This window comes from Taudactylus pleione, unplaced genomic scaffold, assembly GCF_031769625.1.
Source record: "Taudactylus pleione unplaced genomic scaffold, aTauple2 ptg000154l, whole genome shotgun sequence".
Lineage (NCBI taxonomy): Eukaryota > Metazoa > Chordata > Amphibia > Anura > Myobatrachidae > Taudactylus > Taudactylus pleione.
In genome coordinates this window covers 22,778,575-22,806,063 of record NW_028284556.1, presented here as the reverse complement: position 1 = coordinate 22,806,063, position 27,489 = coordinate 22,778,575, and positions in this window count along the sequence as shown.

The following is a 27,489-nucleotide window of genomic DNA, read 5'->3' as shown; positions in this document are numbered from 1 at the left end:
ACGATACAGTCTGTAAGCAGGTGTACATATAATTCAGCTGCAGGCCCACATATACCATGTGCAGTGTGTAAGACATGATACAGTCTGTAAGCAGGTGTACATATAATTCTGCATCAGGCTGACATATACCATGTGCAGTTTGTAAGACACAATACAGTCTGTAAGCAGGTGTACATATAATTCTGCATCAGGCCCACATGTACCATGTGCAGTATGTAAGACACGATATAGTCTGTAACAAGGTGTACATATAATTCTGCATCAGGCCCACATATACCATGTGCAGTGTGTAAAACACGATACAGTCTGTAAGCAGGTTTACATATAATTCAGCAACAAGCCCACATATACAATGTGCAGTGTGTAAGACACGATACAGTCTGTAAGCAGGTGTACATATAATTTTGCATCAGGCCCATATATACCATGTGCAGTGTGTAAGACACGATAAAGTCTGTAAGCAGGTGTACATATAATTCTGAATCAGGCCCACATATACCATGTGCAGTGTATAAGACACAATACAGTCTGTAAGCATGGTACATATAATTCTGCATCAGGCCCACATATACCATGTGCAGTGTGTAAGACACGATACAATCGGTAAGTAGGTGTACATATAATTCTGCATCAGGCCCACATATACAATGTGCAGTGTGTAAGACACGATACAGTATGTAAGCAGGTTTACATATAATTCTGCATCAGGCCCACATATACCATGTGCAGTGTGTAAGACACGATACAGTCTGTAAGCAGGTGTACATATAATTCTGCATCAGGCCCACATATACCATGTGCAGTGTGTAAGACACGACCCAGTCTGTAAGCAGGTGTACATATAATTCTGCATCAGGGCCACATATACCATGTGCAGTGTGTAAGACACGATACAGTCTGTAAGCAGATGTACAAATAATTTTGCATCAGGCCAACATATACCATGTGCAGTGTGTAAGACACGATACAGTCTGTAAGTAGGTGTACATATAATTCAGCATCAGGCCCACATATACCATGTGCAGTGTGTAAGACACGATACAGTCTGTAAGCAGGTGTACATATAATTCTGCATCAGGCCCACATATACCATGTGCAGTGTGTAAAACACGATACAGTCTGAAAGCAGGTGTACATATAATTGTGCATCAGGCCCACATATACCATGTGCAGTGTGTAAAACACGATACAATCTGTAAGCAGGTGTGCATATAATTCTGCATCAGGCCCACATATACCATGTGCAGTGTGTAAGACACGATACAGTCTGTAAGCATGTGTACATATAATTCTGCATCAGGCCCACATATACCATATACAGTGTGTAAAACACGATACAGTCTGTAAGCACGGTACATAAAATTCTGCATCAGGCCCAAATTTACCATGTGCAGTGTATAAAACATGATACAGAGTGTAAAAAGGTGTACATATAATTCTGCATCAGGCCCAAATATACCATGTGCAGTGTGTAAGACACGATACAGTTAGTAAGCAGGTGTACATATAATTCTGCATCAGGCCCACATAACCATGTGCAGTGTGTAAGACACGATACAGTCTGTAAGTAGGTGTACATTTAATTCTGCATCAGGCCCACATATACCATGTGCAGTGTGTAAGACACAATACAGTCTGTAAGCACGGTACATATAATTCTGCATCAGGCCCACATATACCATGTGCAGTGTGTAAGACACGATACAGTCTGTAAGCTCGGTACATATAATTCTGCATCAGGCCCACATATACCATGTGCAGTATGTAAAACACGATACAAGCTGTAAGTAGGTGTACATATAATTCTGCATCAGGCCCACATTTACCATGTGCAGTATGTAAAACACGATACAAGCTGTAAGCAGGTGAACATATAATTCTGCATCAGGCCCACATATACCATGTGCAGTGTGTAAGACACGATACAGTCTGTAAGCAGGTGTACATATAATTCTGCATCAGGCCCACATATACCAAGTGCAGTGTGTAAGACATGATACAGTCTGTAAGTAGGTGTAGATATAATTCTGCATCAGGCCCACATATACCATGTACAGTGTATAAAACACAATACAGTCTGTAAGCATGGTACATATAATTCTGCATCAGTCCCACATATACCATGTGCAGTGTGTAAGACACGATACAGTCTGTAAGTAGGTGTACATATAATTGTGCATCAGGCCCACATAAAACATGTGTAGTGTGTAAGACACGATACAGTCTGTAAGCAGGTGTACATATAATTCTGCATCGGGTCCACATATACCATGTGCTGTGTGTAAAACACGATACAGTCTGTAAGCAGGTGTACATATAATTCAGCATCAGGCCCACATATACCATGTGCAGTGTGTAAGACACGATACAGTCTGTAAGCAGGTGTACATATAATTCTGCATCAGGCCCACATATACCATGTGCAGAGTGTAAGACACGATACAGTATGTAAGCAGGTGTACATATAATTCTGCATCAGGCCCACATATACCATGTGCAGTGTGTAAGACACAATACAGTCTGTAAGCAGGTGTACATATAATTCTGCATCAGGCCCACATGTACCATGTGCAGTGTGTAAGACACGATACAGTCTGTAACAAGGTGTGCATATAATTCTGCATCAGGCCCACATATACCATGTGCAGTGTGTAAAACACGATACAGTCTGTAAGCAGGTTTACATATAATTCAGTATCAGGCCCACATGTGCAATGTGCAGTGTGTAAGACACGATACAGTCTGTAAGCAGGTGTACATATAATTCTGCATCAGGCCCAAATATACCATGTGCAGTGTGTAAGACACGATACAGTCTGTAAGCAGGTGTACATATAATTCTGCATCAGGCCCACATATACCAGTGCAGTGTATAAAACACGATACAGTCTGAAAACAGGTGTACATATAATTCTGTATCAGGCCCACATATACCATGTGCAGTATGTAAAACACGATACAAGCTGTAAGCAGGTGAACATATAATTCTGCATCAGGCCCACATATACCATGTGCAGTGTGTAAGACACGAAACAGTCTGTAAGGAGGTGTACATATAATTCTGCATCAGGCCCACATATAGCATGTGCAGTGTGTAAGACATGATACAGTCTGTAAGTAGGTGTAGACATAATTCTGCATCAGGCCCACATATACCATGTGCAGTGTATAAGACACAATACAGTCTGTAAGCATGGTACATATAATTCTGCATCAGGCCCACATATACCATGTGCAGTGTGTAAGACACGATACAGTCTGTAAGTGGGTGTACATATAATTCTGCATCAGGCCCACATATACCATGTGCAGTGTGTAAGACACGATACAGTATGTAAGCAGGTGTACATATAATTCTGCATCAGGCCCACATATACCATTTGCAGTGTGTAAGACACGATACAGTCTGTAAGCAGGTGTACATATAATTCTGCATCAGGCCCTCATATACCATGTGCAGTGTGTAAGACATGATACAGTCTGTAAGCAGATGTACATATAATTCTGCATCAGGCCCACATATACCATGTGCAGTGTGTAAGACACGATACAGTCTGTAAGTAGGTGTACATATAATTCTGCATCAGGCCCACATATACCATGTGCAGTGTGTAAAACACGATACAGTTTGTAAGCACGGCACATATAATTCTGCATCAGGCCTACAAATACCATGTGCAGTGTGTAAAACATGATACAGTCTGTAAGCAGGTGTACATATAATTCTGCATCAGGCCCACATATACCATGTGCAGTGTGTAAGACACGATACAGTCTGTAAGCAGGTGTACATATAATTCTACATCAGGCCCACATGTACCATGTGCAGTGTGTAAGACACGATACAGTCTGTAAGTAGGTGTACATATAATTGTGCATCAGGCCCACATAAACCATGTGTAGTGTGTAAGACACGATACAGTCTGTAAGCAGGTGTACATATAATTCTGCATCAGGCCCACATATACCATATGCTGTGTGTAAAACACGATACAGTCTGTAAGCATGTGTACATATAATTCAGCTGCAGGCCCACATATACCATGTGCAGTGTGTAAGACACGATACAGTCTGTAAGCAGGTGTACATATAATTCTGCATCAGGCCGACATATACCATGTGCAGTTTGTAAGACACAATACAGTCTGTAAGCAGGTGTACATATAATTCTGCATCAGGCCCACATGTACCATGTGCAGTATGTAAGACACGATATAGTCTGTAACAAGGTGTACATATAATTCTGCATCAGGCCCACATATACCATGTGCAGTGTGTAAAACACGATACAGTCTGTAAGCAGGTTTACATATAATTCAGCAACAGGCCCACATATACAATGTGCAGTGTGTAAGACACGATACAGTCTGTAAGCAGGTGTACATATAATTTTGCATCAGGCCCATATATACCATGTGCAGTGTGTAAGACACGATAAAGTCTGTAAGCAGGTGTACATATAATTCTGAATCAGGCCCACATATACCATGTGCAGTGTATAAGACACAATACAGTCTGTAAGCATGGTACATATAATTCTGCATCAGGCCCACATATACCATGTGCAGTGTGTAAGACACGATACAATCGGTAAGTAGGTGTACATATAATTCTGCATCAGGCCCACATATACAATGTGCAGTGTGTAAGACACGATACAGTATGTAAGCAGGTTTACATATAATTCTGCATCAGGCCCACATATACCATGTGCAGTGTGTAAGACACGATACAGTCTGTAAGCAGGTGTACATATAATTCTGCATCAGGCCCACATATACCATGTGCAGTGTGTAAGACACGACCCAGTCTGTAAGCAGGTGTACATATAATTCTGCATCAGGCCCACATATACCATGTGCAGTGTGTAAGACACGATACAGTCTGTAAGCAGATGTACAAATAATTTTGCATCAGGCCAACATATACCATGTGCAGTGTGTAAGACACGATACAGTCTGTAAGTAGGTGTACATATAATTCAGCATCAGGCCCACATATACCATGTGCAGTGTGTAAGACACGATACAGTCTGTAAGCAGGTGTACATATAATTCTGCATCAGGCCCACATATACCATGTGCAGTGTGTAAAACACGATACAGTCTGAAAGCAGGTGTACATATAATCGTGCATCAGGCCCACATATACCATGTGCAGTGTGTAAAACACGATACAATCTGTAAGCAGGTGTGCATATAATTCTGCATCAGGCCCACATATACCATGTGCAGTGTGTAAGACACGATACAGTCTGTAAGCACGTGTACATACAATTCTGCATCAGGCCCACATATACCATGTACAGTGTGTAAAACACGATACAGTCTGTAAGCACGGTACATAAAATTCTGCATCAGGCCCAAATTTACCATGTGCAGTGTATAAAACATGATACAGTGTGTAAAAAGGTGTACATATAATTCTGCATCAGGCCCAAATATACCATGTGCAGTGTGTAAGACACGATACAGTTAGTAAGCAGGTGTACATATAATTCTGCATCAGGCCCACATAACCATGTGCAGTGTGTAAGACACGATACAGTCTGTAAGTAGGTGTACATTTAATTCTGCATCAGGCCCACATATACCATGTGCAGTGTGTAAGACACAATACAGTCTGTAAGCACGGTACATATAATTCTGCATCAGGCCCACATATACCATGTGCAGTGTGTAAGACACGATACAGTCTGTAAGCTCGGTACATATAATTCTGCATCAGGCCCACATATACCATGTGCAGTGTGTAAGACACGATACAGTCTGTAAGTAGGTGTACATATAATTCTGCATCAGGCCCACATATACCATGTGCAGTATGTAAAACACGATACAAGCTGTAAGCAGGTGAACATATAATTCTGCATCAGGCCCACATATACCATGTGCAGTGTGTAAGACACGATACAGTCTGTAAGCAGGTGTACATATAATTCTGCATCAGGTCCACATATACCATGTGCAGTGTGTAAGACATGATACAGTCTGTAAGTAGGTGTAGATATAATTCTGCATCAGGCCCACATATACCATGTGCAGTGTATAAGACACAATACAGTCTGTAAGCATGGTACATATAATTCTGCATCAGGCCCACATATACCATGTGCAGTGTGTAAGACACGATACAGTCTGTAAGCAGGTTTACATATAATTCAGCAACAGGCCCACATATACAATGTGCAGTGTGTAAGACACGATACAGTCTGTAAGCAGGTGTACATATAATTTTGCATCAGGCCCATATATACCATGTGCAGTGTGTAAGACACGATAAAGTCTGTAAGCAGGTGTACATATAATTCTGAATCAGGCCCACATATACCATGTGCAGTGTATAAGACACAATACAGTCTGTAAGCATGGTACATATAATTCTGCATCAGGCCCACATATACCATGTGCAGTGTGTAAGACACGATACAATCGGTAAGTAGGTGTACATATAATTCTGCATCAGGCCCACATATACAATGTGCAGTGTGTAAGACACGATACAGTATGTAAGCAGGTTTACATATAATTCTGCATCAGGCCCACATATACCATGTGCAGTGTGTAAGACACGATACAGTCTGTAAGCAGGTGTACATATAATTCTGCATCAGGCCCACATATACCATGTGCAGTGTGTAAGACACGACCCAGTCTGTAAGCAGGTGTACATATAATTCTGCATCAGGCCCACATATACCATGTGAAGTGTGTAAGACACGATACAGTCTGTAAGCAGATGTACAAATAATTTTGCATCAGGCCAACATATACCATGTGCAGTGTGTAAGACACGATACAGTCTGTAAGTAGGTGTACATATAATTCAGCATCAGGCCCACATATACCATGTGCAGTGTGTAAGACACGATACAGTCTGTAAGCAGGTGTACATATAATTCTGCATCAGGCCCACATATACCATGTGCAGTGTGTAAAACACGATACAGTCTGAAAGCAGGTGTACATATAATCGTGCATCAGGCCCACATATACCATGTGCAGTGTGTAAAACACGATACAATCTGTAAGCAGGTGTGCATATAATTCTGCATCAGGCCCACATATACCATGTGCAGTGTGTAAGACACGATACAGTCTGTAAGCACGTGTACATACAATTCTGCATCAGGCCCACATATACCATGTACAGTGTGTAAAACACGATACAGTCTGTAAGCACGGTACATAAAATTCTGCATCAGGCCCAAATTTACCATGTGCAGTGTATAAAACATGATACAGTGTGTAAAAAGGTGTACATATAATTCTGCATCAGGCCCAAATATACCATGTGCAGTGTGTAAGACACGATACAGTTAGTAAGCAGGTGTACATATAATTCTGCATCAGGCCCACATAACCATGTGCAGTGTGTAAGACACGATACAGTCTGTAAGTAGGTGTACATTTAATTCTGCATCAGGCCCACATATACCATGTGCAGTGTGTAAGACACAATACAGTCTGTAAGCACGGTACATATAATTCTGCATCAGACCCACATATACCATGTGCAGTGTGTAAGACACGATACAGTCTGTAAGCTCGGTACATATAATTCTGCATCAGGCCCACATATACCATGTGCAGTGTGTAAGACACGATACAGTCTGTAAGTAGGTGTACATATAATTCTGCATCAGGCCCACATATACCATGTGCAGTATGTAAAACACGATACAAGCTGTAAGCAGGTGAACATATAATTCTGCATCAGGCCCACATGTACCATGTGCAGTGTGTAAGACACGATACAGTCTGTAAGTAGGTGTACATATAATTGTGCATCAGGCCCACATAAACCATGTGTAGTGTGTAAGACACGATACAGTCTGTAAGCAGTTGTACATATAATTCTGCATCAGGCCCACATATACCATATGCTGTGTGTAAAACACGATACAGTCTGTAAGCAGGTGTACATATAATTCTGCATCAGGCCCACATATACCATATGCTGTGTGTAAAACACGATACAGTCTGTAAGCAGGTGAACATATAATTCTGCATCAGGCCCACATATACCATGTGCAGTGTGTAAAACACGATACAGTCTGTAAGCAGGTGTACATATAATTCTGCATCAGGCCCACATATACCATGTGCAGTGTGTAAGACATGATACAGTCTGTAAGTAGGTGTAGATATAATTCAGCATCAGGCCCACATATACCATGTGCAGTGTATAAGACACATTACAGTCTGTAAGCATGGTACATATAATTCTGCATCAGGCCCACATATACCATGTGCAGTGTGTAAGACACGATACAGTCTGTAAGCAGGTGTACATATAATTCTGCATCAGGCCCACATATACCAGTGCAGTGTGTAAAACACGATACAGTCTGTAAGCACGGTACATATAATTCTGCATCAGGCCCAAATTTACCATGTGCAGTGTATAAAACATGATACAGTGTGTAAAAAGGTGAACATATAATTCTGCATCAGGCCCAAATATACCATGTGCAGTGTGTAAGACACGATACAGTTAGTAAGCAGGTGTACATATAATTCTGCATCAGGCCCACATAACCATGTGCAGTGTGTAAGACACGATACAGTCTGTAAGTAGGTGTACATTTAATTCTGCATCAGGCCCACATATACCATGTGCAGTGTGTAAGACACAATACAGTCTGTAAGCACGGTACATATAATTCTGCATCAGGCCCACATATACCATGTGCAGTGTGTAAGACACGATACAGTCTGTAAGCTCGGTACATATAATTCTGCATCAGGCCCACATATACCATGTGCAGTGTGTAAGACACGATACAATCTGTAAGTAGGTGTACATATAATTCAGCATCAGGCCCACATATACCATGTGCAGTGTGTAAGACACGATACAGTCTGTAAGCAGGTGTACATATAATTCTGCATCAGGCCCACATGTACCATGTGCAGTGTGTAAGACACGATACAGTCTGTAACAAGGTGTACATATAATTCTGCATCAGGCCCACATATACCATGTGCAGTGTGTAAGACAGGATACAGTATGTAAGCAGGTGTACATATAATTCTGCATCAGGCCCACATATACCATGTGCAGTGTGTAAGACACAATACAGTCTGTAAGCAGGTGTACATATAATTCTGCATCAGGCCCACATGTACCATGTGCAGTGTGTAAGACACGATACAGTCTGTAAGCAGGTGTACATATAATTCTGCATCAGGCCCATATATACCATGTGCAGTGTGTAAGACACGATACAGTCTGTAAGCAGGTGTACATATAATTCTGCATCAGGCCCACATATACCAGTGCAGTGTGTAAAACACGATACAGTCTGAAAACAGGTGTACATATAATTCTGCATCAGGCCCACATATACCATGTGCAGTATGTAAAACACGATACAAGCTGTAAGCAGGTGAACATATAATTCTGCATCAGGCCCACATATACCATGTGCAGTGTGTAAGACACGATACAGTCTGTAAGCAGGTGTACATATAATTCTGCATCAGGCCCACATATACCATGTGCAGTGTATAAGACACAATACAGTCTGTAAGCATCGTACATATAGTTCTGCATCAGGCCCACATATACCATGTGCAGTGTGTAAGACACGATACAGTCTGTAAGCAGGTGTACATATAATTCTGCATGAGGCCCACATATACCAGTGCAGTGTGTTAAACACGATACAGTCTGTAAGCAGGTGTACATATAATTCTACATCAGGCCCACATGTACCATGTGCAGTGTGTAAGACACGATACAGTCTGTAAGTAGGTGTACATATAATTGTGCATCAGGCCCACATAAACCATGTGTAGTGTGTAAGACACGATACAGTCTGTAAGCAGTTGTACATATAATTCTGCATCAGGCCCACATATACCATATGCTGTGTGTAAAACACGATACAGTCTGTAAGCAGGTGTACATATAATTCAGCTTCAGGCCCACATATACCATGTGCAGTGTGTAAGACACGATACAGTCTGTAAGCAGGTGTACATATAATTCTGCATCAGGCCCACATATACCATGTGCAGTGTGTAAGACACGATACAGTATGTAAGCAGGTGTACATATAATTCTGCATCAGGCCCACATATACCATGTGCAGTTTGTAAGACACAATACAGTCTGTAAGCAGGTGTACATATAATTCTGCATCAGGCCCACATGTACCATGTGCAGTGTGTAAGACACGATACAGTCTGTAACAAGGTGTACATATAATTCTGCATCAGGCCCACATATACCATGTGCAGTGTGTAAAACACGATACAGTCTGTAAGCAGGTTTACATATAATTCAGCATCAGGCCCACATATACAATGTGCAGTGTGTAAGACACGATACAGTCTGTAAGCAGGTGTACATATAATTTTGCATCAGGCCCATATATACCATGTGCAGTGTGTAAGACACGATAAAGTCTGTAAGCAGGTGTACATATAATTCTGCATCAGGCCCACATATGCCAGTGCAGTGTGTAAAACACAATACAGTCTGAAAACAGGTGTACATATAATTCTGCATCAGGCCCACATATACCATGTGCAGTGTGTAAAACACGATACAAGCTGTAAGCAGGTGAACATATAATTCTGCATCAGGCCCACATATACCATGTGCAGTGTGTAAGACACGATACAGTTTGTAAAAAGGTGTACATATAATTCTGAATCAGGCCCACATATACCATATGCAGTGTGAAAGACATGATACAGTCTGTAAGTAGGTGTAGATATAATTCTGCATCAGGCCCACATATACCATGTGCAGTGTATAAGACACAATACAGTCTGTAAGCATGGTACATATAATTCTGCATCAGGCCCACATATACCATGTGCAGTGTGTAAGACACGATACAATCTGTAAGTAGGTGTACATATAATTCTGCATCAGGCCCACATATACCATGTGCAGTGTGTAAGACACGATACAGTATGTAAGCAGGTTTACATTAGAGATGAGCGGTTCGGATTCTGTGGAATCCGAACCGCTCCGAACATTGGGGATCCGAGTCCACCCGAACCCTGTTCGGGTGTTCACCGCCTGACTCGGATCCCCGTTCGGGGCCGAACGGTGGCCGCCTGATGTCGGATTCTCACTAGAGAATCCGACATCAGGTCTCCTCGCGTGTAGGGCAGAGCGCAGTGATAGCGCTCTGCCCTACACAGACACACAGCCGCCAGCGGCAGCTGTGTGTTTGTTACAGCAGCCAATGAGAGTCACACAGACTCTCATTGGCTGCTGCACGGAGGGAGCCGGCTGGAGCTCACACATGAGCTCCGTCTTCCGGCTCACTCCTCAGCGTGTGACAGAGCGGACGGCGCGGGAGCGGGGAATCAGGTAAGTGTTATTTTTTTTATTTTTTTACTTGTCAAAGGTCCGGGGGCGCTACTGGGGGGGGGTCTGCACTACTGGGGGGGTCTGCTACTGGGGGGGGCTATACTACTGGGGGGGCCATACTACAGAGGGGCCTGCTACTGGGGGGGGCTATACTACTGGGGGGGGTCTGCACTACTGGGGGGGGTCTGCTACTGGGGGGGGCAATACTACTGGGGGGGCCATACTACAGAGGGGCCTGCTACTGGGGGGGGCTATACTACTGGGGGGGGTCTGCTACTGGGGGGGCCATACTACTGGGGGGGATCTGCACTATTGGGGGGCCATACTACAGAGGGGCCTGCTACTGGGGGGGGGGCTATACTACTGGGGGGGTCTGCACTACTGGGGGGGTCTGCTACTAGGCGGGGCTATACTACTGGGGGGGCTATACTACAGAGGGGCCTGCTACTGGGGGGGGCTATACTACTGGGGGGGTCTGCTACTGGGGGGGCCATACTACTGAGGGGCCTGCTACTGGGGGGGCTTACTACTACTGGGGGGGCTGCTACTGGGGCAGCCTACTACAGGGGGGGCCATACTACAGGGGGGGCCCATACTACAGGGGGGCTACTACTGGGGCAGCCTACTACTGGGGGGGCCTGCTACTGGGGCAGCCTACTACTGGGGGAGCCATACTACTGGGGGGGCATACTACTGGGTGGCATGCTAATGGGGGGCATACTACTGGGGGGGGCTGCTAATGGGGGGCATACTACTGGGGGGGGCCTGCTAATGGGGGGCATACTACTGGGGGGCATTCTACTGGGGGCACTGCATAGTGGACCCTACTACTAAGGGGACTGCATAGGGGGCACCACTGCTGTGGGACATTGTGTAAGGGACACCGCTACTGTGGGCATTGTGTAAAAGGGTCACTACTGTGGGCATTGTGTAAAAGGGGCACTACTGTGTGTCGTAACATAAATAAGAGACACTACTTTATGGTGTAATGTGAATCAGGCCCTATGTGCGGTGTAATGCTAATAAGATTGTGCACTGTGACTCCTAGGGCCGTAGCCCACTTTGTAAACAAGTACTGTGACTCTGCTGGCCGTACCCCACTGGGTGTGTGCACTACTTTTCATTTCTGCCACTGCTGTGTGGCAATGTGTCATAGATGTGCTTTATACTGTGGTGTCGTTGTGCCGCTGCTTTGTCGCTTAGTAACCAGTCAGCTCACTGCAACCTTTGGCCAATAATGTTGAAAACAATATTATAAGCTGTGATATGGTCTAAATTGACTGGAAATTAATGTTATTGAGGTTAATAATACTCTAGGAAGAAAAAAAAGACCAATTTATGTGATTTTAGCTTTTTTTGTAAATTTTTGTAAAAAAATCCAAATCCAAATCCAAATCCAAATCCAAAGCCAGTCACCGCAGTTTGGCAAATCCAAATCCAAATCCAAAGCCGGACGACGAATTAGAACCAAATCCAAATCCAAATCCGGCAAAAATGGTCCGGCGCACATCCCTAGTTTACATATAATTCTGCATCAGGCCCACATATACCATGTGCAGTGTGTAAGACACGATACAGTCTGTAAGCAGGTGTACATATAATTCTGCATCAGGCAAACATATACCATGTGCAGTGTGTAAGACATGACCCAGTCTTTAAGCAGGTGTCCATATAATTCTGCATCAGGCCCACATATACCATGTGCAGTGTGTAAGACACGATACAGTCTGTAAGCAGATGTACATATAATTCTGCATCAGGCCAACATATACCATGTGCAGTTTGTAAGACACGATACAGTCTGTAAGTAGGTGTACATATAATTCAGCATCAGGCCCACATATACCATGTGCAGTGTGTAAGACACGATACAGTCTCTAAGCAGGTGTACATATAATTCTGCATCAGGCCCACATATACCATGTGCAGTGTGTAAAACACGATACAGTCTGAAAGCAGGTGTACATATAATCGTGCATCAGGCCCACATATACCATGTGCAGTGTGTAAAACACGATACAATGTGTAAGCAGGTGTGCATATAATTCTGCATCAGGCCCACATATACCATGTGTAGTGTGTAAGACACGATACAGTCTGTAAGCAGGTGTTCATATAATTCTGCATCAGGCCCACATATACCAGTGCAGTGTGTAAAACACGATACAGTCTGTAAGCACGGTACATATAATTCTGCATCAGGCCCAAATTTACCATGTGCAGTGTATAAAACATGATACAGTGTGTAAAAAGGTGTACATATAATTCTGCATCAGGCCCAAATATACCATGTGCAGTGTGTAAGACACGATACAGTTAGTAAGCAGGTGTACATATAATTCTGCATCAGGCCCACATAACCATGTGCAGTGTGTAAGACACGATACAGTCTGTAAGTAGGTGTACATTTAATTCTGCATCAGGCCCACATATACCATGTGCAGTGTGTAAGACACACTACAGTCTGTAAGCACGGTACATATAATTCTGCATCAGGCCCACATATACCATGTGCAGTGTGTAAGACACGATACAGTCTGTAAGCAGGTGTACATATAATTCTGCATAGCAGGTGTACATATAATTCTGCATCAGGCCCACATATACCATGCGCAGTGTGCAAGACACAATACAGTTTGTAAGCAGGTGTACATATAATTCTGCATCAGGCGCACATATACCATGTGCAGTGTGTAAGACACAATACAGTCTGTAAGTAGGTGTACATATAATTGTGCATCAGGCCCACATATACCATGTGCAGTGTGTAAGACACGATACAGTCTGTAAGCAGGTGTACATATAATTCTGCATCAGGCCCACATATACCATGTGCAGTGTGTAAAACACGATACAGTCTGTAAGCAGGTGTACATATAATTCAGCATCAGGCCCACATATACCATGTGCAGTGTGTAAGACACGATACAGTCTGTAAGTAGGTGTAAATATAATTCTGCATCAGGCCCACATATACCATGTGCAGTGTATAAGACACGATACAGTATGTAAGCAGGTGTACATATAATTCTGCATCAGGCCCACATATACCATGTGCAGTGTGTAAAACACGATACAGTCTGTAAGCAGGTGTACATATAATTCTGCATCACGCCCACATATACCATGTGCAGTGTGTAAGACACGATAGTCTGTATGCACGGTACATATAATTCTGCATCAGGCCCACATATACCATGTGCAGTGTGTAAGACACGATACAGTCTGTAAGCAGGTGTACATATAATTCTGCATCAGGCCCACATATACCATGTGCAGTGTGTAAGACACGAAACAGTCTGTAAGCAGGTGTACATATAATTCTGCATCAGGCCCACATATACCATGTGCAGTGTGTAAGACACGATGCAGTCTGTAAGCAGGTGTACATATAATTCTGCATCAGGCCCACATATACCATGTGCAGTGTGTAAGACACGATACAGTCTGTAAGCAGGTGTACATATAATTCTGCATCAGGCCCACATATACCATGTGCAGTGTGTAAGACACAATACAGTCTGTAAGCACGGTACATATAATTCTGCATCAGGCCCACATATACCATATGCAATGTGTAAAACATGATACAGTCTGTAAGCAGGTGTACTTATAATTCTGCATCAGGCCCACATATACCATGTGCAGTGTGTAAGACACAATACAGTCTGTAAGTAGGTGTACATATAATTCAGCATCAGGCCCACATATACCATGTGCAGTGTGTAAGAGACGATACAGTCTGTAAGGAGGTGTACATATAATTCTGCATCAGGCCCACATATACCATGTGCAGTGTGTAAGACATGATACAGTCTGTAAGTAGGTGTAGACATAATTCTGCATCAGGCCCACATATACCATGTGCAGTGTATAAGACACAATACAGTCTGTAAGCATGGTACATATAATTCTGCATCAGGCCCACATATACCATGTGCAGTGTGTAAGACACGATACAGTCTGTAAGTGGGTGTACATATAATTCTGCATCAGGCCCACATATACCATGTGCAGTGTGTAAGACACGATACAGTATGTAAGCAGGTGTACATATAATTCTGCATCAGGCCCACATATACCATGTGCAGTGTGTAAGACACGATACAGTCTGTAAGCAGGTGTACATATAATTCTGCATCAGGCCCACATATACCATGTGCAGTGTGTAGTGTAAGACACGACCCAGTCTGTAAGCAGGTGTACATATAATTCTGCATCAGGCCCACATATACCATGTGCAGTGTGTAAGACACGATACAGTCTGTAAGCAGATGTACATATAATTCTGCATCAGGCCCACATATACCATGTGCAGTGTGTAAGACACGATACAGTCTGTAAGCAGGTGTACATATAATTCTGCATCAGGCCCACATATACCAGTGCAGTGTGTAAAACACGATACAGTCTGTAAGCACGGTACATATAATTCTGCATCAGGCCCAAATTTACCATGTGCAGTGTATAAAACATGATACAGTGTGTAAAAAGGTGAACATATAATTCTGCATCAGGCCCAAATATACCATGTGCAGTGTGTAAGACACGATACAGTTAGTAAGCAGGTGTACATATAATTCTGCATCAGGCCCACATAACCATGTGCAGTGTGTAAGACACGATACAGTCTGTAAGTAGGTGTACATTTAATTCTGCATCAGGCCCACATATACCATGTGCAGTGTGTAAGACACAATACAGTCTGTAAGCACGGTACATATAATTCTGCATCAGGCCCACATATACCATGTGCAGTGTGTAAGACACGATACAGTCTGTAAGCTCGGTACATATAATTCTGCATCAGGCCCACATATACCATGTGCAGTGTGTAAGACACGATACAATCTGTAAGTAGGTGTACATATAATTCAGCATCAGGCCCACATATACCATGTGCAGTGTGTAAGACACGATATAGTCTGTAAGCAGGTGTACATATAATTCTGCATCAGGCCCACATGTACCATGTGCAGTGTGTAAGACACGATACAGTCTGTAACAAGGTGTACATATAATTCTGCATCAGGCCCACATATACCATGTGCAGTGTGTAAGACACGATACAGTATGTAAGCAGGTGTACATATAATTCTGCATCAGGCCCACATATACCATGTGCAGTGTGTAAGACACAATACAGTCTGTAAGCAGGTGTACATATAATTCTGCATCAGGCCCACATGTACCATGTGCAGTGTGTAAGACACGATACAGTCTGTAAGCAGGTGTACATATAATTCTGCATCAGGCCCATATATACCATGTGCAGTGTGTAAGACACGATACAGTCTGTAAGCAGGTGTACATATAATTCTGCATCAGGCCCACATATACCAGTGCAGTGTGTAAAACACGATACAGTCTGAAAACAGGTGTACATATAATTCTGCATCAGGCCCACATATACCATGTGCAGTATGTAAAACACGATACAAGCTGTAAGCAGGTGAACATATAATTCTGCATCAGGCCCACATATACCATGTGCAGTGTGTAAGACACGATACAGTCTGTAAGCAGGTGTACATATAATTCTGCATCAGGCCCACATATACCATGTGCAGTGTGTAAGACATGATACAGTCTGTAAGTAGGTGTAGATATAATTCTGCATCAGGCCCACATATACCATGTGCAGTGTATAAGACACAATACAGTCTGTAAGCATGGTACATATAATTCTGCATCAGGCCCACATATACCATGTGCAGTGTGTAAGACACGATACAGTCTGTAAGCAGGTGTACATATAATTCTGCATCAGGCCCACATATACCAGTGCAGTGTGTAAAACACGATACAGTCTGTAAGCAGGTGTACATATAATTCTACATCAGGCCCACATGTACCATGTGCAGTGTGTAAGACACGATACAGTCTGTAAGTAGGTGTACATATAATTGTGCATCAGGGCCACATAAACCATGTGTAGTGTGTAAGACACGATACAGTCTGTAAGCAGTTGTACATATAATTCTGCATCAGGCCCACATATACCATATGCTGTGTGTAAAACACGATACAGTCTGTAAGCAGGTGTACATATAATTCAGCTTCAGGCCCACATATACCATGTGCAGTGTGTAAGACACGATACAGTCTGTAAGCAGGTGTACATATAATTCTGCATCAGGCCCACATATACCATGTGCAGTGTGTAAGACACGATACAGTATGTAAGCAGGTGTACATATAATTCTGCATCAGGCCCACATATACCATGTGCAGTTTGTAAGACACAATACAGTCTGTAAGCAGGTGTACATATAATTCTGCATCAGGCCCACATGTACCATGTGCAGTGTGTAAGACACGATACAGTCTGTAACAAGGTGTACATATAATTCTGCATCAGGCCCACATATACCATGTGCAGTGTGTAAAACACGATACAGTCTGTAAGCAGGTTTACATATAATTCAGCATCAGGCCCACATATACAATGTGCAGTGTGTAAGACACGATACAGTCTGTAAGCAGGTGTACATATAATTTTGCATCAGGCCCATATATACCATGTGCAGTGTGTAAGACACGATAAAGTCTGTAAGCAGGTGTACATATAATTCTGCATCAGGCCCACATATGCCAGTGCAGTGTGTAAAACACAATACAGTCTGAAAACAGGTGTACATATAATTCTGCATCAGGCCCACATATACCATGTGCAGTGTGTAAAACACGATACAAGCTGTAAGCAGGAGAACATATAATTCTGCATCAGGCCCACATATACCATGTGCAGTGTGTAAGACACGATACAGTTTGTAAAAAGGTGTACATATAATTCTGAATCAGGCCCACATATACCATATGCAGTGTGAAAGACATGATACAGTCTGTAAGTAGGTGTAGATATAATTCTGCATCAGGCCCACATATACCATGTGCAGTGTATAAGACACAATACAGTCTGTAAGCATGGTACATATAATTCTGCATCAGGCCCACATATACCATGTGCAGTGTGTAAGACACGATACAATCTGTAAGTAGGTGTACATATAATTCTGCATCAAGCCCACATATACCATGTGCAGTGTGTAAGACACGATACAGTATGTAAGCAGGTTTACATATAATTCTGCATCAGGCCCACATATACCATGTGCAGTGTGTAAGACACGATACAGTCTGTAAGCAGGTGTACATATAATTCTGCATCAGGCAAACATATACCATGTGCAGTGTGTAAGACATGACCCAGTCTTTAAGCAGGTGTCCATATAATTCTGCATCAGGCCCACATATACCATGTGCAGTGTGTAAGACACGATACAGTCTGTAAGCAGATGTACATATAATTCTGCATCAGGCCAACATATACCATGTGCAGTTTGTAAGACACGATACAGTCTGTAAGTAGGTGTACATATAATTCAGCATCAGGCCCACATATACCATGTGCAGTGTGTAAGACACGATACAGTCTCTAAGCAGGTGTACATATAATTCTGCATCAGGCCCACATATACCATGTGCAGTGTGTAAAACACGATACAGTCTGAAAGCAGGTGTACATATAATCGTGCATCAGGCCCACATATACCATGTGCAGTGTGTAAAACACGATACAATGTGTAAGCAGGTGTGCATATAATTCTGCATCAGGCCCACATATACCATGTGTAGTGTGTAAGACACGATACAGTCTGTAAGCAGGTGTTCATATAATTCTGCATCAGGCCCACATATACCAGTGCAGTGTGTAAAACACGATACAGTCTGTAAGCACGGTACATATAATTCTGCATCAGGCCCAAATTTACCATGTGCAGTGTATAAAACATGATACAGTGTGTAAAAAGGTGTACATATAATTCTGCATCAGGCCCAAATATACCATGTGCAGTGTGTAAGACACGATACAGTTAGTAAGCAGGTGTACATATAATTCTGCATCAGGCCCACATAACCATGTGCAGTGTGTAAGACACGATACAGTCTGTAAGTAGGTGTACATTTAATTCTGCATCAGGCCCACATATACCATGTGCAGTGTGTAAGACACAATACAGTCTGTAAGCACGGTACATATAATTCTGCATCAGGCCCACATATACCATGTGCAGTGTGTAAGACACGATACAGTCTGTAAGCAGGTGTACATATAATTCTGCATAGCAGGTGTACATATAATTCTGCATCAGGCCCACATATACCATGCGCAGTGTGCAAGACACAATACAGTTTGTAAGCAGGTGTACATATAATTCTGCATCAGGCGCACATATACCATGTGCAGTGTGTAAGACACAATACAGTCTGTAAGTAGGTGTACATATAATTGTGCATCAGGCCCACATATACCATGTGCAGTGTGTAAGACACGATACAGTCTGTAAGCAGGTGTACATATAATTCTGCATCAGGCCCACATATACCATGTGCAGTGTGTAAAACACGATACAGTCTGTAAGCAGGTGTACATATAATTCAGCATCAGGCCCACATATACCATGTGCAGTGTGTAAGACACGATACAGTCTGTAAGTAGGTGTAAATATAATTCTGCATCAGGCCCACATATACCATGTGCAGTGTATAAGACACGATACAGTATGTAAGCAGGTGTACATATAATTCTGCATCAGGCCCACATATACCATGTGCAGTGTGTAAAACACGATACAGTCTGTAAGCAGGTGTACATATAATTCTGCATCACGCCCACATATACCATGTGCAGTATGTAAGACACGATAGTCTGTATGCACGGTACATATAATTCTGCATCAGGCCCACATATACCATGTGCAGTGTGTAAGACACGATACAGTCTGTAAGCAGGTGTACATATAATTCTGCATCAGGCCCACATATACCATGTGCAGTGTGTAAGACACGAAACAGTCTGTAAGCAGGTGTACATATAATTCTGCATCAGGCCCACATATACCATGTGCAGTGTGTAAGACACGATGCAGTCTGTAAGCAGGTGTACATATAATTCTGCATCAGGCCCACATATACCATGTGCAGTGTGTAAGACACGATACAGTCTGTAAGCAGGTGTACATATAATTCTGCATCAGGCCCACATATACCATGTGCAGTGTGTAAGACACAATACAGTCTGTAAGCACGGTACATATAATTCTGCATCAGGCCCACATATACCATATGCAATGTGTAAAACATGATACAGTCTGTAAGCAGGTGTACTTATAATTCTGCATCAGGCCCACATATACCATGTGCAGTGTGTAAGACACAATACAGTCTGTAAGTAGGTGTACATATAATTCAGCATCAGGCCCACATATACCATGTGCAGTGTGTAAGAGACGATACAGTCTGTAAGGAGGTGTACATATAATTCTGCATCAGGCCCACATATACCATGTGCAGTGTGTAAGACATGATACAGTCTGTAAGTAGGTGTAGACATAATTCTGCATCAGGCCCACATATACCATGTGCAGTGTATAAGACACAATACAGTCTGTAAGCATGGTACATATAATTCTGCATCAGGCCCACATATACCATGTGCAGTGTGTAAGACACGATACAGTCTGTAAGTGGGTGTACATATAATTCTGCATCAGGCCCACATATACCATGTGCAGTGTGTAAGACACGATACAGTATGTAAGCAGGTGTACATATAATTCTGCATCAGGCCCACATATACCATGTGCAGTGTGTAAGACACGATACAGTCTGTAAGCAGGTGTACATATAATTCTGCATCAGGCCCACATATACCATGTGCAGTGTGTAAGACACGACCCAGTCTGTAAGCAGCTGTACATATAATTCTGCATCAGGCCCACATATACCATGTGCAGTGTGTAAGACACGATACAGTCTGTAAGCAGATGTACATATAATTCTGCATCAGGCCCACATATACCATGTGCAGTGTGTAAGACACGATACAGTCTGTAAGTAGGTGTACATATAATTCTGCATCAGGCCCACATATACCATGTGCAGTGTGTAAAACACGATACAGTTAATAAGCACGGCACATATAATTCTGCATCAGGCCTACAAATACCATGTGCAGTGTGTAAAACATGATACAGTCTGTAAGCAGGTGTACATATAATTCTGCATCAGGCCCACATATACCATGTGCAGTGTGTAAGACACGATACAGTCTGTAAGCAGGTGTACATATAATTCTACATCAGGCCCACATATACCATGTGCAGTGTGTAAGACACGATACAGTCTGTAAGCAGGTGTACATATAATTCTGCATCAGGCCCACATATACCAGTGCAGTGTGTAAAACACGATACAGTCTGTAAGCACGGTACATATAATTCTGCATCAGGCCCAAATTTACCATGTGCAGTGTATAAAACATGATACAGTGTGTAAAAAGGTGTACATATAATTCTGCATCAGGCCCAAATATACCATGTGCAGTGTGTAAGACACGATACAGTCTGTAAGTAGGTGTACATTTAATTCTGCATCAGGCCCACATATACCATGTGCAGTGTGTAAGACACAATACAGTCTGTAAGCACGATACATATAATTCTGCATCAGGCCCACATATACCATGTGCAGTGTGTAAGACACGATACAGTCTGTAAGCAGGTGTACATATAATTCTGCATAGCAGGTGTACATATAATTCTGCATCAGGCCCACATATACCATGCGCAGTGTGCAAGACACAATACAGTTTGTAAGCAGGTGTACATATAATTCTGCATCAGGCGCACATATACCATGTGCAGTGTGTAAGACACAATACAGTCTGTAAGTAGGTGTACATATAATTGTGCATCAGGCCCACATATACCATGTGCAGTGTGTAAGACACGATACAGTCTGTAAGCAGGTGTACATATAATTCTGCATCAGGCCCACATATACCATGTGCAGTGTGTAAAACACGATACAGTCTGTAAGCAGGTGTACATATAATTCAGCATCAGGCCCACATATACCATGTGCAGTGTGTAAGACACGATACAGTCTGTAAGTAGGTGTAAATATAATTCTGCATCAGGCCCACATATACCATGTGCAGTGTATAAGACACGATACAGTATGTAAGCAGGTGTACATATAATTCTGCATCAGGCCCACATATACCATGTGCAGTGTGTAAAACACAATACAGTCTGTAAGCAGGTGTACATATAATTCTGCATCACGCCCACATATACCATGTGCAGTGTGTAAGACACGATAGTCTGTATGCACGGTACATATAATTCTGCATCAGGCCCACATATACTATGTGCAGTGTGTAAGACACGATACAGTCTGTAAGCAGGTGTACATATAATTCTGCATCAGGCCCACATATACCATGTGCAGTGTGTAAGACACGAAACAGTCTGTAAGCAGGTGTACATATAATTCTGCATCAGGCCCACATATACCATGTGCCGTGTGTAAGACACGATACAGTCTGTAAGCACTGTACATATAATTCTGCATCAGGCCCACACATACCATGTGCAGTGTATAAAACATGATACAGTCTGTAAGCAGGTGTACATATAATTCTGCATCAGGCCCACATATACCATGTGCAGTGTGTAAGACACGATGCAGTCTGTAAGCAGGTGTACATATAATTCTGCATCAGGCCCACATATACCATGTGCAGTGTGTAAGACACGATACAGTCTGTAAGCAGGTGTACATATAATTCTGCATCAGGCCCACATATACCATGTGCAGTGTGTAAGACACAATACAGTCTGTAAGCACGGTACATATAATTCTGCATCAGGCCCACATATACCATATGCAATGTGTAAAACATGATACAGTCTGTAAGCAGGTGTACTTATAATTCTGCATCAGGCCCACATATACCATGTGCAGTGTGTAAGACACAATACAGTCTGTAAGTAGGTGTACATATAATTCAGCATCAGGCCCACATATACCATGTGCAGTGTGTAAGAGACGATACAGTCTGTAAGGAGGTGTACATATAATTCTGCATCAGGCCCACATATACCATGTGCATTGTGTAAGACATGATACAGTCTGTAAGTAGGTGTAGACATAATTCTGCATCAGGCCCACATATACCATGTGCAGTGTATAAGACACAATACAGTCTGTAAGCATGGTACATATAATTCTGCATCAGGCCCACATATACCATGTGCAGTGTGTAAGACACGATACAGTCTGTAAGTGGGTGTACATATAATTCTGCATCAGGCCCACATATACCATGTGCAGTGTGTAAGACACGATACAGTATGTAAGCAGGTGTACATATAATTCTGCATCAGGCCCACATATACCATGTGCAGTGTGTAAGACACGATACAGTCTGTAAGCAGGTGTACATATAATTCTGCATCAGGCCCACATATACCATGTGCAGTGTGTAAGACACGACCCAGTCTGTAAGCAGGTGTACATATAATTCTGCATCAGGCCCACATATACCATGTGCAGTGTGTAAGACACGATACAGTCTGTAAGCAGATGTACATATAATTCTGCATCAGGCCCACATATACCATGTGCAGTGTGTAAGACACGATACAGTCTGTAAGTAGGTGTACATATAATTCTGCATCAGGCCCACATATACCATGTGCAGTGTGTAAAACACGATACAGTTAATAAGCACGGCACATATAATTCTGCATCAGGCCTACAAATACCATGTGCAGTGTGTAAAACATGATACAGTCTGTAAGCAGGTGTACATATAATTCTGCATAAGGCCCACATATACCATGTGCAGTGTGTAAGACACGATACAGTCTGTAAGCAGGTGTACATATAATTCTACATCAGGCCCACATATACCATGTGCAGTGTGTAAGACACGATACAGTATGTAAGCAGGTGTACATATAATTCTGCATCAGGCCCACATATACCATGTGCAGTTTGTAAGACACAATACAGTCTGTAAGCAGGTGTACATATAATTCTGCATCAGGCCCACATGTTCCATGTGCAGTGTGTAAGACATGATACAGTGTGTAACAAGGTGTACATATAATTCTGCATCAGGCCCACATATACCATGTGCAGTGTGTAAAACACGATACAGTCTGTAAGCAGGTTTACATATAATTCAGCATCAGCCCCACATATACAATGTGCAGTGTGTAAGACACGATACAGTCTGTAAGCAGGTGTACATATAATTTTGCATCAGGCCCATATATACCATGTGCACTGTGTAAGACACGATAAAGTCTGTAAGCAGGTGTACATATAATTCTGCATCAGGCCCACATATACCAGTGCAGTGTGTAAAACACAATACAGTCTGAAAACAGGTGTACATATAATTCTGCATCAGGCCCACATATACCATGTGCAGTGTGTAAAACACGATACAAGCTGTAAGCAGGTGAACATATAATTCTGCATCAGGCCCACATATACCATGTGCAGTGTGTAAGACACAATACAGTCTGTAAGCATGGTACATATAATTCTGCATCAGGCCCACATATACCATGTGCAGTGTGTAAGACACGATACAATCTGTAAGTATGTGTACATATAATTCTGCATCAGGCCCACATATACCATGTGCAGTGTGTAAGACACGATACAGTATGTAAGCAGGTTTACATATAATTCTGCATCAGGCCCACATATACCATGTGCAGTGTGTAAGACACGATACAGTCTGTAAGCAGGTGTACATATAATTCTGCATCAGGCAAACATATAACATGTGCAGTGTGTAAGACACGACCCAGTCTGTAAGCAGGTGTCCATATAATTCTGCATCAGGCCCACATATACCATGTGCAGTGTGTAAGACACGATACAGTCTGTAAGCAGATGTACATATAATTCTGCATCAGGCCAACATATACCATGTGCAGTGTGTAAGACACGATACAGTCTGTAAGTAGGTGTACATATAATTCAGCATCAGGCCCACATATACCATGTGCAGTGTGTAAGACACGATACAGTCTGTAAGCAGGTGTACATATAATTCTGCATCAGGCCCACATATACCATGTGCAGTGTGTAAAACACGATACAGTCTGTAAGTAGGTGTACATATAATTCAGCATCAGGCCCACATATACCATGTGTAGTGTGTAAGACACGATACAGTCTGTAAGCAGGTGTACTTATAATTCTGCATCAGGCCCACATATACCAGTGCAGTGTGTAAAACACGATACAGTCTGTAAGCACGGTACATATAATTCTGCATCAGGCCCAAATTTACCATGTCCAGTGTATAAAACATGATACAGTGTGTAAAAAGGTGTACATATAATTCTGCATCAGGCCCAAATATACCATGTGCAGTGTGTAAGACACGATACAGTTAGTAAGAAGGTGTACATATAATTCTGCATCAGGGCCACATAACCATGTGCAGTGTGTAAGACACGATACAGTCTGTAAGTAGGTGTACATTTAATTCTGCATCAGGCCCACATATACCATGTGCAGTGTGTAAGACACAATACAGTCTGTAAGCACGGTACATATAATTCTGCATCAGGCCCACATATACCATGTGCAGTGTGTAAGACACGATACAGTCTGTAAGCAGGTGTACATATAATTCTGCATAGCAGGTGTACATATAATTCTGCATCAGGCCCACATATACCATGCGCAGTGTGCAAGACACAATACAGTTTGTAAGCAGGTGTACATATAATTCTGCATCAGGCGCACATATACCATGTGCAGTGTGTAAGACACGATACAGTCTGTAAGCAGCTGTACATATAATTCTGCATCAGGCCCACATATACCATGTGCAGTGTGTAAAACACGATACAGTATGTAAGCAGGTGTACATATAATTCTGCATCAGGCCCACATATACCATGTGCAGTGTGTAAAACACGATACAGTCTGTAAGCAGGTGTACATATAATTCTGCATCACGCCCACATATACCATGTGCAGTGTGTAAGACACGATAGTCTGTATGCACGGTACATATAATTCTGCATCAGGCCCACATATACCATGTGCAGTGTGTAAGACACGATACAGTCTGTAAGCAGGTGTACATATAATTCTGCATCAGGCCCACATATACCATGTGCAGTGTGTAAGACACGAAACAGTCTGTAAGCAGGTGTACATATAATTCTGCATCAGGCCCACATATACCATGTGCCGTGTGTAAGACACGATACAGTCTGTAAGCACTGTACATATAATTCTGCATCAGGCCCACACATACCATGTGCAGTGTGTAAGACACAATACCGTCTGTAAGCAGGGGAACATATAATTCTGCATCAGGCCCACATATACCATGTGCAGTGTGTAAGACACGATGCAGTCTGTAAGCAGGTGTACATATAATTCTGCATCAGGCCCACATATACCATGTGCAGTGTGTAAGACACAATACAGTCTGTAAGCACGGTACATATAATTCTGCATCAGGCCCACATATACCATATGCAATGTGTAAAACATGATACAGTCTGTAAGCAGGTGTACTTATAATTCTGCATCAGGCTCACATATACCATGTGCAGTGTGTAAGACATGATACAGTCTGTAAGCAGGTGTACATATAATTCTCCATCAGGCCCACATGTACCATGTGCAGTGTGTAAAACATGATACAGTCTGTAAGCAGGTGTACATATAATTCTGCATCAGGCCCACATATACCATGTGCAGTGTGTAAGACACGATACAGTCTGTAAGCAGGTGTACATATAATTCTGCATCAGGCCCACATATACCATGTGCAGTGTGCAAGACACGATACAGTCTGTAAGCAGGTGTACATATAATTCTGAATCAGGCCCACATATACCATGTGCAGTGTGTAAGACACGATACAGTCTGTAAGCAGGTGTACATATAATTCTGCATTAAGCCCACATATACCATGTGCAGTGTCTAAAACATGATACAGTCTGTAGGCAGGTGTACATATAATTCAGCATCAGGCCCACATATACCATGTGCAGTGTGTAAGACACAATACCGTCTGTAAGCAGGGGAACATATAATTCTGCATCAGGCCCACATATACCATGTGCAGTGTGTAAGACTCGATACAGTCTGTAAGCAGGTGTACACATAATTCTGCATCAGGCCCACATATACCAGTGCAGTGTGTAAAACACGATACAGTCTGTAAGCAGGTGTACATATAATTCTGCATCAGGCCCACATATACCATGTGTAGTGTGTAAAACACGATACAATCTGTAAGCAGGTGTA